An 11346-nucleotide genomic window follows, 5' to 3' on the forward strand; every position below is an offset into this window, starting at 1 on the left:
GTCCATTGGATCCTTTCCTTGTTTCTTTAATTCCCAGTTGCTAGATCTTCAAATTAGAACAGCATAGTAATTGAGATTTTTAACACAGATTATTACCTACATTCTAAAATGTAAAGCTAGGAGTTTTTCTAGTTTTGTCTTTTTAATAAAGTTTTATTTTGTGTATACCATGTAAAATTGTTCAAGGGGAGAAAGATTGATAACTCCAGTCGCAAATCTCAGATAGCAATAGCACTTAGATTTATCTACCACTTCATAGTGCTTTACAGCCCTCTTTAAGCAGTTAACAGAGTCAGCATATTGCCCCCAACAATCTGGGTCCTCATTTTACCAACCTCGGAAGGATGGAAGGCTGAGTCAACCTTGAGCCTGGTGAGATTTGATCTGCCAAACTGCTGGTAGCCAGTGATCAGCAGAAGTAGCCTACAGTACTACATTCTAACCACTGCGTCACGGCAACTCATTATTATATGATGAGTTATAGGTGGTGCTATAAGTTTTACTTTATTTTCACTTTTACACAGTAATTGCAAGATAGTAGCGCAAGGATTGGAATCTCTAATTTCTCTGACTTGCTGAAGTTGTGGGGAAGGACACCAGAAGATAGATGCTGGAGGTCATTACTGTGATTCCAAGAGGTAGGAGGCAGAATTGAAGTGTGAGAAGTGATTTGAGACCTCCACTGTTCCACCCTACAGGCATCACTAAACTGATGGAAAGTTATGCTCCTATTACTGAATTAGTCTGACGTGAATAGGTTTATTTTAAAATGCCTATCCATAAATTAAGCCTATCCTTAAATTAAGAATATGGATCACATTCACATAGAAAGATTTGGAAATCTACCATTGCCATCCAAAATTTAATGGAACATTTATCAAGGAAAGCATCAACTTGCAAAATTGCTGATACACTAATACTTCGTCTTCACAACACATCAAAGTTTTAAAGGGCAACTTACTGTAAGAATGGTAGGTTGGTAGTTATGAAGTTTCCATGTACAGCAACTTCTCAGGGTTTTTTTTTGTTTTTGTTTTTTTGCAAACTGCCAGACAAACCTACAGAGATTGGCAGGTACTAATAGTTTTGTTTCCCATTTCTGTGAAATGAGGTGATTGAGTTTTTGGGTGGGGGAGGGAGTTACTCCAAGACTGACAAAAACCTGAGGGATTAAATGGATTATATTCTTTTATACTCTCCTATTGGACAGTTGGAGAATGAGCATTGTTTGGTTCATGGTATTCTCTGCATAGTTTATGTTTGAGGTTGGCAAAAATAAATATTATTAAGGTATATTTTAAACTGTTTGGGGAGAGCATGGGAAATGAAGTGAAAATTGAGATAGTGTAGAGTAGACTAAACTCAAGTGGATTATTACATTTTTAATCATCGGCTTTGAGTAAACAGACTTTAGCAGAAGTAAAATGCTATATTGCTAGATGTTTCAACTATACCAACAAGGACCACCTATTCATAAACTTCTAATCAGGAATATGTTTTAACTTAGTACTAATAAATTGAATTACTTTTTAAGGTTGTTGCAGAAGATCCAGCTCTGAAGAATGCAGTTATTATTTAGGCTACCTAGTATACTGTACCATCTAAACATCGTGCAGTGTTTAAAATGGGGGGGGGGGAGAGACACCCATTACAGTGGTTATGCCTAAATATGTTGCAATAAAATGAAAAATAATTATGTATCTACATGTCTTTGGCAGATATTAAATTCCTGCAAGTGCAGGTTTGCCTGAAAAGAAGGCAAACTGAAAAGGATTCTAAGAAGGGCAATACTGATAATGAGGAATGATGTACTCATCCCATGAAGAGAGACTTAAGGAGCTGACATTGTTCAACCATTTAAACTAGGGGTGGGGGGAATGAACAAATGATGATATTATCTGAAAGGTTGTCACAAAGTCATAATTTCCAATGATTCTCCTTTGCAAATGCCTTTCAGACCTTTTAATTTTGTTTTCTTAAAAGTGATTCTAACACATATTTGGAGAGGGGCTTAAAGATTTATCTTTCCAATCTATCTGCGACCTTGAACAGGATCACTGCACAGCTATGATATTTTGAGTACCTTCAGTTTGCTTGCAAAACAAATACTGAAACTAGAATCATTTTGGGGCAAGAGGCTTCCATTATTATGGTATGGTAGTAATGAATTAATGTGGAAAATGAGTTGGGGCTGATATCAATGTTTTACCATGAGAACACAATGTTAAACTGTAGCCCTCCAGAGTTATTGAACTCCAACTCAATTGCCCAGATGGTATGGCCTATTATAAAGGATGATGGGAGATAAGAGTTCAGAAACATATCTAAGCAATTTCTGCAGGGAAGTTGTGTTAACTGATTCTTTCTGTTCTGAACTACATCACTTTCGAAGTTGCTGTCCAATGAGCACAAGACAAATATACATCACTGCACTGGGCAAAGTAACATCATTCCATTTGCTAAGCAGAAAGTAAAAAGCAGAATAAAAATCTTACCCTCTCAAAACATCCAACAACATAACCAGATGAAAAGCAGACAAGTTAAAAGAATACTATCTACACAGATCCTAATTACACCCATTCTTTTTTGTCTATATTGCCCAAATCAGCAAAGCTATTATTTTACTAGAAAGTTTTTAAAGTGAGTAAAACTTTGTGAGTTCTGCTGAGGTTTTGAACTGCCAGGAATATCCCAGATTCGGTGTGGGTGACATAACTCAGAGCCAAAAAGAAGAAGGATGGGCTGGCTCCTTTCTGGATTTTCTGCCCACCATCCACCCCTGCCAAAGTCTTCCTTATTGTTTTTGCTTTACAATAGCTCTTCAGTCTTTTTCCTGCTTTGTTTACAGAAATTAGGTAAAGAAAAGAGATAGCATCCTATATTCAGTAAATGTTCATTAAGAAATCAGTTTGTAACTGTAGAGGAAGTATGATGCTGTAACCTAAGTAATATTTGGCTGTATAATTAAGTTGTTCTTTATTTTCATCCATTCAACATTGCCACTTATTTATTCCTTAGACTACACCAAGTTGCTATGGTTAAGAGAAGTAAAAGTTACAAATGTCGGCCAGTTTTTCCAACTTAGGTGTCCTCCAGAAGTGCCAGTCACAACTCCCACCAAATATTGCTGGTCAGAAATGCTAAAAACTATAGCACATCTGGAAATTTCCCATTGTAAAAAAACTCAAAAGGCAACATTATTTGAAATGAAGAAATATTTTAAACCTTGAAGTTTAAGGTATCACAAAAACTAACCAAAGCAGTTTCTACATAATATACATAACATGATGCACTTGAATATTTATTTAGTTCTATTTATCTATATATTCATATGGCCATTTATTCCACTATGGTGACTCTTAAGCAGCTAAAAACAGTTAAAAACACAAAATAAAAAATAAAACACACAACTGTCAAACAAGGTAAAAAACAACAACAAATGAGCCATGATTAACAGAATGATCTCACATAGTCTAAATGTTTATCTGACCCCTCAATCCTGGGGACACAGACATGCTTTCAAAGTTTTGTGAAAGGCCTTCAGGGTCAATGTCAATCTGCTCCGGGAGGGATGGGTATGATGTTTCCAGGGCAAGCACAATGACCGAAAAGGCTCTCTTCCTAGTCCCACCAAATTAACATACCTATTCTGTTGAATTTAATAAATACCGTATTTTTCAGAGTATAAGACACAATTTTTTCCCTCAAAAAAGAGGCTGAAAATCTGGGTGCGCCTCATACACTGAATACAGCATTTTTTGCCTCCTGAAACCTCGCCCCCTTCACCAAAATGGCTGTGCATAGCTTTTAGGAGGCTTTCAGAGAGCTCCTGGAGGCTGGGGAGGGCAGAAATGAGCAAAATATGGGCTGTTTTTTGCTCAGTTTTGTTTTCCCCCCCCCCAGCCCCCAGGAGCACTCTATAAGCTTCCAAGGCTATCCATGCCCTTTTTTTGACAAAAAATGGGCCAATTTTTACAAAAAACAGGGTGTTTTTTGCTCGTTTGGGGGGGGCACCCCCCAGGAGCACTCTACAAACCTCCTAAAGGCTATTCATGCCCTTTTTAAAAAAAAAACAGCCCATGTTTGCAAAAAATGGGCCATTTTAGGAGGTTTGCAAAGTGCAAAAACTTTTTTTTTAAATTTGCTTCATCAAAACCTTGGTACGTCTTATATTCCGGTGCATCTTATACACCAAAAAATACGGTAGAAATAATTAGGGAGAAATGATTCTAGAACCATGATGGCGAACCTATGGCACATGTGCCACAGGTGGTACACATAGCCATTTGTTAGGGCATGCGAGGTGCTGCCCTGTCAGCTGGCCAGTGTGCATGTGCGCGCTGGCCAGCTGACTTCAGCCTTCTTTTGAGGCCATTTTTTGCACTCCAGAGGCTTCCTTGAAGCCTCAGAAGTGCAAAAAAACGGCCCTACAGGCAAACCAGAAGTTTAGGAACGGACTAAAAACAGCATAGGACTGTTTTTTTGCCCTCCGGAGCCTTCAGGGGCCTTCAGGAGGCTTCTGGAGGGCAAAAACCGACTCTATGAGCAAACTGGAAGTGACTTCAAGTTTGTCCGTAGGTCTGTTTTTCACCCTCTGGAGCCTTCAGGGAAGCTCCTGAGGCCTCCAGAAGGTATCCAGGGGGGGCTGTTTTTGCCTTCACCAGGCTCCTAGAAAGCCTCTGGAGCCTGGGAAGGGCGGAAAAAACATGCCAAAAGTGGGGGGGTTGCTGGTCACGCGCGCATGGCATTATGGGTATGGTACACCCGTGCATGACCCCTCTGTGCTCCCCCTGCTTTTGGAATGGGAGCCAAAAAAGGTTTGCCATCACTGTTCTAGAAATAACCCAGTTCAATGCCATAAAGGGCTTTATAACTGACTACCTGCACCCTGAGTTGTACCCAGAAGCTCCCGAGCATCCACTAGTCAAAAATGCCCTTGCCACAATATTTTTAACCATCTGTAGCAGTTTTGGGTTGCCAAGTTTTTTACTACCAGTTTGGGTGCGCTCAACGGCCGAGCAGATGGGTGGAATCTTCCACTGCCGCCACTACCGATACGCCCGATCCGGGCCGAACCAGGAGCAACTCACCTCTGAGCTGTAGGTCTGGGTGATCTTCAAGGGCAAACCTCACATACAGACCCTATTGGGAGGTGCCTAAGACATGAGTGACCATGAAAAGAGCTTCCTTCTCTAAGAAAGAACATAATTGGCAGAAATATGAAGCTGTGCAAAAAGTCATCCTAGCCATAGCTACCATGTTTGTTGCATACCCCCAAACTGCGCACCAATTCTGATTGGGATAGTGCCTAATCTATACCTGGAAAAGCCTATAGAAAGTTCCCAGAACCCCATTTGCCACTTCCCCAATCTGGAGAGAGAAGAACCAATGTGGTTCTAAAACCCAAAACCAATTGCTTTTGTTATATTAAGCTGAAGCCAGTTCTTCCCCATCTAAAACTCACAATTTCCAGACACTAAGACAATCTCCACATCCCAGGGCAGAGATGTAAAAGATCGGTATCATCCGCATACAGACAAATGACTTCACTCAGTGGTTTCATGTACATTTTAAACAAGAGTTTACAATAGTGTTGAACCCTGAGGCACCTCAAAAACAGGGCCTGCAGGCTACAGCTCTTTCACTGTCAACAATGCAGACTAGCACTGGCCTTGGTGTAATGAAGAGAACCAACACAACACACTCTTAATCCCAAAACCTGTCCAGAAGAATATCATGATTGTTGCTGAGAGGTCAAACAGAGCCAAGATGGATGCACTATACCACCCACACCTCACTTCCACCAGTTTTTAATCAATGCTGTTTCAGTCCCATACTCGGGTCTGAAATCTGACTGAAAGAGATCCAGATAATACACTTCTTTCAGCATGCTCTAAAATGCTTCATGACCACCTTTTCTAGAAATATAGATGATCCACCTACTCTAGAAAGTAAATGATAAATGTCAGCATGAGTGGCTTTATCAATGGTTTCTTGAGGAGGGGGAGCACCATCACTTCCTAAATTGATTGTGTGACCACCTCCTCTCTCAAAGAAGACTTAACCATCACAAATTCAACAACACGCCACCTCTTGGGTACCTTAGCAGGCCAAGAGTGACAGAGGTTTAATATACAGGGGGCCAAGCTTACAATTCCGAGAATCCAATTTACTTCCACAGGACTAACAGGTTCAAACTCCTTCCAGGTAACCAAACTCAGAGCCTCAGAAATCTCCAGAGGGCCTACTGAAGGCTATCATCCAGCTTGGACTAAATCCAAGCAACTTTATATAACAGATGACTAGCATTTTCTTCATAGTAATCTTGTAGATGAACCTCCAAATCAGCCCTCTCTAGGGGGGGTCCATATTAACTTGAACAAGGCTATCAAGACAGTTATCCATGGACACAGTAAGTGTGGGGAAATATGGACATTTCACTGCCCTTGCTGTCATGGCATGCTAGGCATTTCTTCTCCCATTTCATCTCCTGTTCCTCTGTAAACCAAGGAGAACTTCAGGGAGAAGTGGCTGTATAAACACAATTCATCCAAGGTCTCCAGTACTTCCCTATTCCAGACAGAAAGCAAAACTGTGAATCAGACCTTTGGAAACAACCCCAGCCTCCCTCTAGACCCAATCTGGGCCCATTAATCACCGAGGGCAAACTAATCAAATAGGTCCAACCTCCATACGATGAGCTGGAGCCCAGGGAACTGTAGAGAGTAAACTAGTTCCCCAAATTCCAGATTATACCGCCACTGCCCCAACAGAAAAAAAAAATCTGGCATATGATTTTCGTGATCCTTGGTGACCTGGATGAGCTCCATGGCTATCATAGTGGCCACAAACTCTTAAGCTATTTCAGACACTGCCACCAGAGAAAGCAGGTTAAAATCCCCTTGTACTACAAGCCTGGGAAACTCTCACCACTGCCCAGGCATAGAGTCCTGCAGCTTCACCAGAGTGGTTGCTATGCAGCAAGGAAACTAGTTTAATAGCTACTCTCCCACCTAATACTTACAGGTATTAATAATTTGAATGACTCAGATGACATTCCAATTTCCCAATAATTCAATGACGTTTTTTCCAACTATTTTCAGCAGATGGTATTTCCAGTCTAATTAAAATCTCAGGAGGAAACATCATAATTTATTTTTTGATCATTTTTCCACTACCCACTTATTTTTAGTCTCTATGTTTTTGATGGCTCTCATACATTCTTACTTGTAACATGTCTACAGTACACACCTGGTTGCATTGTTATTCCCATACATATTAATGATACTCTTTTAAATATTTAAAAATTGAAATATTTGTTCCCCTTCTCCTTTGAAATGTTGCCAGTTTGTTTGCTCTACATACAAAATGTTATCAGAAGCTGGACATACCATTCTAGCTGAGACAAATCTTTGCTGACCTGTACAGCTCATTCCTTTGTTCAACATAGCACCTGCCTTTTTTGCAACCAATTCACTCTAATGATGAATTCAGATTGTAATTTGTTTTTCACCCAGATCATTTTAATGCCATAAAGAATTAAAAGTAGGGGAAGCAGCCTTAGCTTAACAGCAGACTACATGCTGTACATACAGTATATAGTATCTGAAGCTAATTCTCAACCATTCCCAGGAACATCTAATACTAGTCAAACTATCTAATACTAACTTAAGTGGACCAACAATATGACTCAGGATAACACACTACCTTACAGTTCCATTGGTTCTCTAATATGAACTGTATATTGTATTTATGGATTTATATAATTATACATGTAGAGAGACAATATCTATGAATATAATTTAAATATTTGAAAGGTAAAAGAGTTTTTGATTTTCTGCAATGCCATCAAAAATTAATACAATAAAAAGAAAATATAATATAGCTATAGGCCTGAGATCTGGAAATGCTGTCATACGCATTAATTTGTTAACCTTAACCTAATAGTTTATCATTAATTCCAGTTCCATTCAGCTGAAAAAGATGTAAGACTCAGAATGTGTAAGCCACTAAGCTTAACCTCTATCTCTGTATTTCCATTGTAGATGGAAATTTACATTATTTGAATTTCCAATAATTAAAAAACTCCTGAATTAATTTAATTTCATTATGTCTTAGACTGGCAGCTTCATTAATAATAAGCTAAAATATTGTAGGGCTAGAATGTAACCTTGTCAAATGGCTATTGTGGATGAACTCTCACTTGAATCTTTTAGAAGACTCAACATTTGTGCTGCAAAATGAATAATCTAGTCACTATTTTAGTGGCATTAAAAGGTGAAGCAAAAAAAAAATTGAGACAAAAAGAGAAATTATAGAATCATATTCTACATAGTGATTATCTGTCTTATGTAAGATTCAGAGTAAAATATACTCTTTTGCTCATTATACTGCATCAGGCCTACAATCCTAAAATGACCTTCCTTTTTCCTGATAGTGAGAAAAGCAGAGAGTCATAAATCACCCAAAAGGTATCACAAGCACATACAGAAGATCCACAATGATGAAGATACTGTTGACAAATGTCTGTCCAGGTCAGGAACTATAGCATGAACATATTAATTTAGAAAATTATTGCATTTACTTCTGCTTCTATTTCTATTTCTAACTGTTTATATCTCTGGAGTATAAAGAATTTCCTTAATTCACATTGTCAAACCCAATTGTACTATACTTCAAGGAAGGAAAAAACATGTTACTCAAGTCTCAGCACACAAGCTCAAGTCAATATATTCAGCCATATTTCTGCAATCAAGCTGTTCCTAAAATGGTCTTGTATCACTTCTTATGAGACCTTGTATTTATCCTTCTAGAAATATCACCTCTGTTATGTATCTTATGCCTAGAAGATTCCAAAGTAACTGTGAAAGATGCAACATTTCTTCTTGGAAGCAAGATGTCCATTTTCTCATCAGATTTTCCACTCTCTGGAACTATTAGACAATGGATGTATTATCCTACAATGTATAAACTAGGTGATGTATCTAATCATAGTACAAATGCTTATAGTTTAAATTTATTCCCTTTTGCCTTAGAAACTTCCAAATTCAACCAACTTACATCATTGTGTGTGTGTGTGTGTGTGTGTGTTGTTTACATGTAAGGCTTCTTAAAAGTTAGTTTCAATGCCACCAGATACTTTTCTTTAAGAAAGAAGATGAGCATAGTTTTCATTTGCATACAATAAACACTTACTAGGAAGGTATAATAGCACCCTGTAGTGCTGTAATACCAGCATTTAATCCAGTGTTGATTCTGTTGCTACAGCAGTGCAGGCTCTAATTCATGTAAAATGGCTGACATGATATACCACCCGGTCCTCCGCTTACACCAAACCTCTTTTTAAATAAAAGATTCTGAAGACCTTTTCCCTTCCTCAGCTCTGTCAGATGACAAAGCACTCACTTTTAGTCCACTACTATTGGAACTGCTTCAGTATAATCTTATAATATAGCATCTTTAAATGATTTACATATGTTACCATTTTCCTCTAAAATGTCTTGGAAGATTTTTGTAGAACATCCATAAAGAAAATAATATTATAAATGACTGGCTTTTCTATAAACAGATAGGAATGAAACTAATCTGTTATCTACAGAGCAGACATTTTGAATGTTAAACCCCCCCCCCCCAATCCTTTTTCAAATAAAAAGTGTGCTTAGGTCCAGCCCTGGAATTAAGTTAATTATGGCGATTAATGTAGCTCAGATATGCATTTCATGGACTGGCAGGTTCTTGCCCCGTCCTCATGACTCTGCATTCTCTTTATGGCCTTCAGCCACAGCCACTAGTGCAGGGCATGTGGGGTGGGGTGGTGTTTATTACCAATATTTTTTCCAGGCTGGGTGTATTTTAGAAGCTCACCTAACAAATAATCTGCTACTAACAATAAGAGTATCTCCGAAGAGCAAAAGCCTAGGACCTGCCCAAAGAGAAAGGGTGTCTCCCTCCTTCTGATGGATCAAGAAGAATGAATGACGAATGATGAAAGAGCACAGGAGGCTGGGTTATACCAAAGGCCTTATAACTGAGTGTTTTGCTTCTCCAATAAAAAATAAATAAAGCCCAAGGAGAGGAGATCAGCCTTGGCATCTGACTACTACTTGGCCCACAAACGATTTCTTTTGCTAAGAGCTAGTACCCCATCATTCTCCACTATAATGTCTTTTTTTTTCTGCTGCCCTTATCTGCCATGACATCACTCATACACACATGGACGCCCAAACCCGAATGCTCTGCTTCTAATTTGGGGGGGAAGGATAAAAAAATATATGGCATTGTGTTGCCTTTCAATAACTCCTGGAAACAGTGGCCAGGTGCAGAGCTCGATGACTAGACAAGCACACATACACACACCCCGGTTTCTCAACCTCAATGAATTCAACGAGGCATCCGCCGGGAACGCGCTCCATTCCATTGTCTCTCCTTGAAACCCAGCCAGCGGGTGAGGAAGAGCGATGCGCCACTAGACGCTGCGTTCACTGCAGAACGCCTAAGATCCGCGGCTCCGGGCCGCCCCCACCCACGCCGCTCCGATCCCCCAGGAGCCAGCACTGCGAATGAGGAGGGCGGTAGCTCAGCAATCCTACGGGACAATGGAAGGGCTGCGGCTTACCTCAAAGGCTTTCGGCAATCCGCTCTCGACGGGGAGAGGCTGGGGCCGGCACTACCATTGGCAAAGCTCCGGCTGTGGTTCCCACCGGCTAGCAGAGCTGAGGGGCGTCTCACCACGGTCTTCTCCGACTTGTGGTACTGATGCTGCGCTCTCTGGGGATGCGCGACTCCTGCAGGTTCACCGAGCGCCCCGCCCACTAGCCCTGCCCGCCGTTTGATTGGCTGAACGAGCAGACCAGCCTGTTGACCGCAGCCAACAGGAGGAGGAGCTTGGCTTAGGTTAGGGCGGCCCCCTTGCTGCAGAACTGCGTCGTGTGGTCCCAGGGGAGAAGCCGTGCAAAGTGAGATGGGAAGGGGAAGAGACCCTTTTCTCTGCCCTCGGTAGGATACAGATGTACCCTACTACCCCAAGCATTCGGGAAATCTATTCAAAGTCCATCACATCTTCCCTGTTCTTGCATTCTCCGTGGACCCAGGAGGTATCTGAGTCATTCCCAGCTCTTGCCTTGTTTTAGCAAAGACCACATTGAATGTTTATGATGCTTGGAAGTTCAAAATACACCCCACATCATCTTTAAACACTCACAGGATGCATCTTGTCATAATTGTCTATTACAGTCATGCTTGGAGGCCGTCAGATTGTTGTATTGAATCTTCCAGAAATCTACTTTTGTGTAAATTCTTATTCTGAATGCAGCATTGAATTGTATATTCAGTTTTATATAGTTTATT

General features: G+C 40.3%; 1 protein-coding gene across 1 annotated transcript in view; it reads right to left on the reverse strand.

The window, feature by feature from the left end:
* KIF1A (kinesin family member 1A) overlaps window positions 1–10775 on the reverse strand; it is a 97391-nt gene extending 86616 nt beyond the window's left edge. The window contains exon 1 of the mRNA XM_032225371.1: window positions 10616–10775. The gene's annotated coding sequence lies outside the window, so the exon portion shown is untranslated. The remainder of the gene's footprint in view (window positions 1–10615) is intronic.
* Window positions 10776–11346: the final 571 nt, after the last annotated feature.

The sequence above is a fragment of the Thamnophis elegans genome, chromosome 10 (genome assembly GCF_009769535.1).
Source record: "Thamnophis elegans isolate rThaEle1 chromosome 10, rThaEle1.pri, whole genome shotgun sequence".
Taxonomy (NCBI): domain Eukaryota; kingdom Metazoa; phylum Chordata; class Lepidosauria; order Squamata; family Colubridae; genus Thamnophis; species Thamnophis elegans.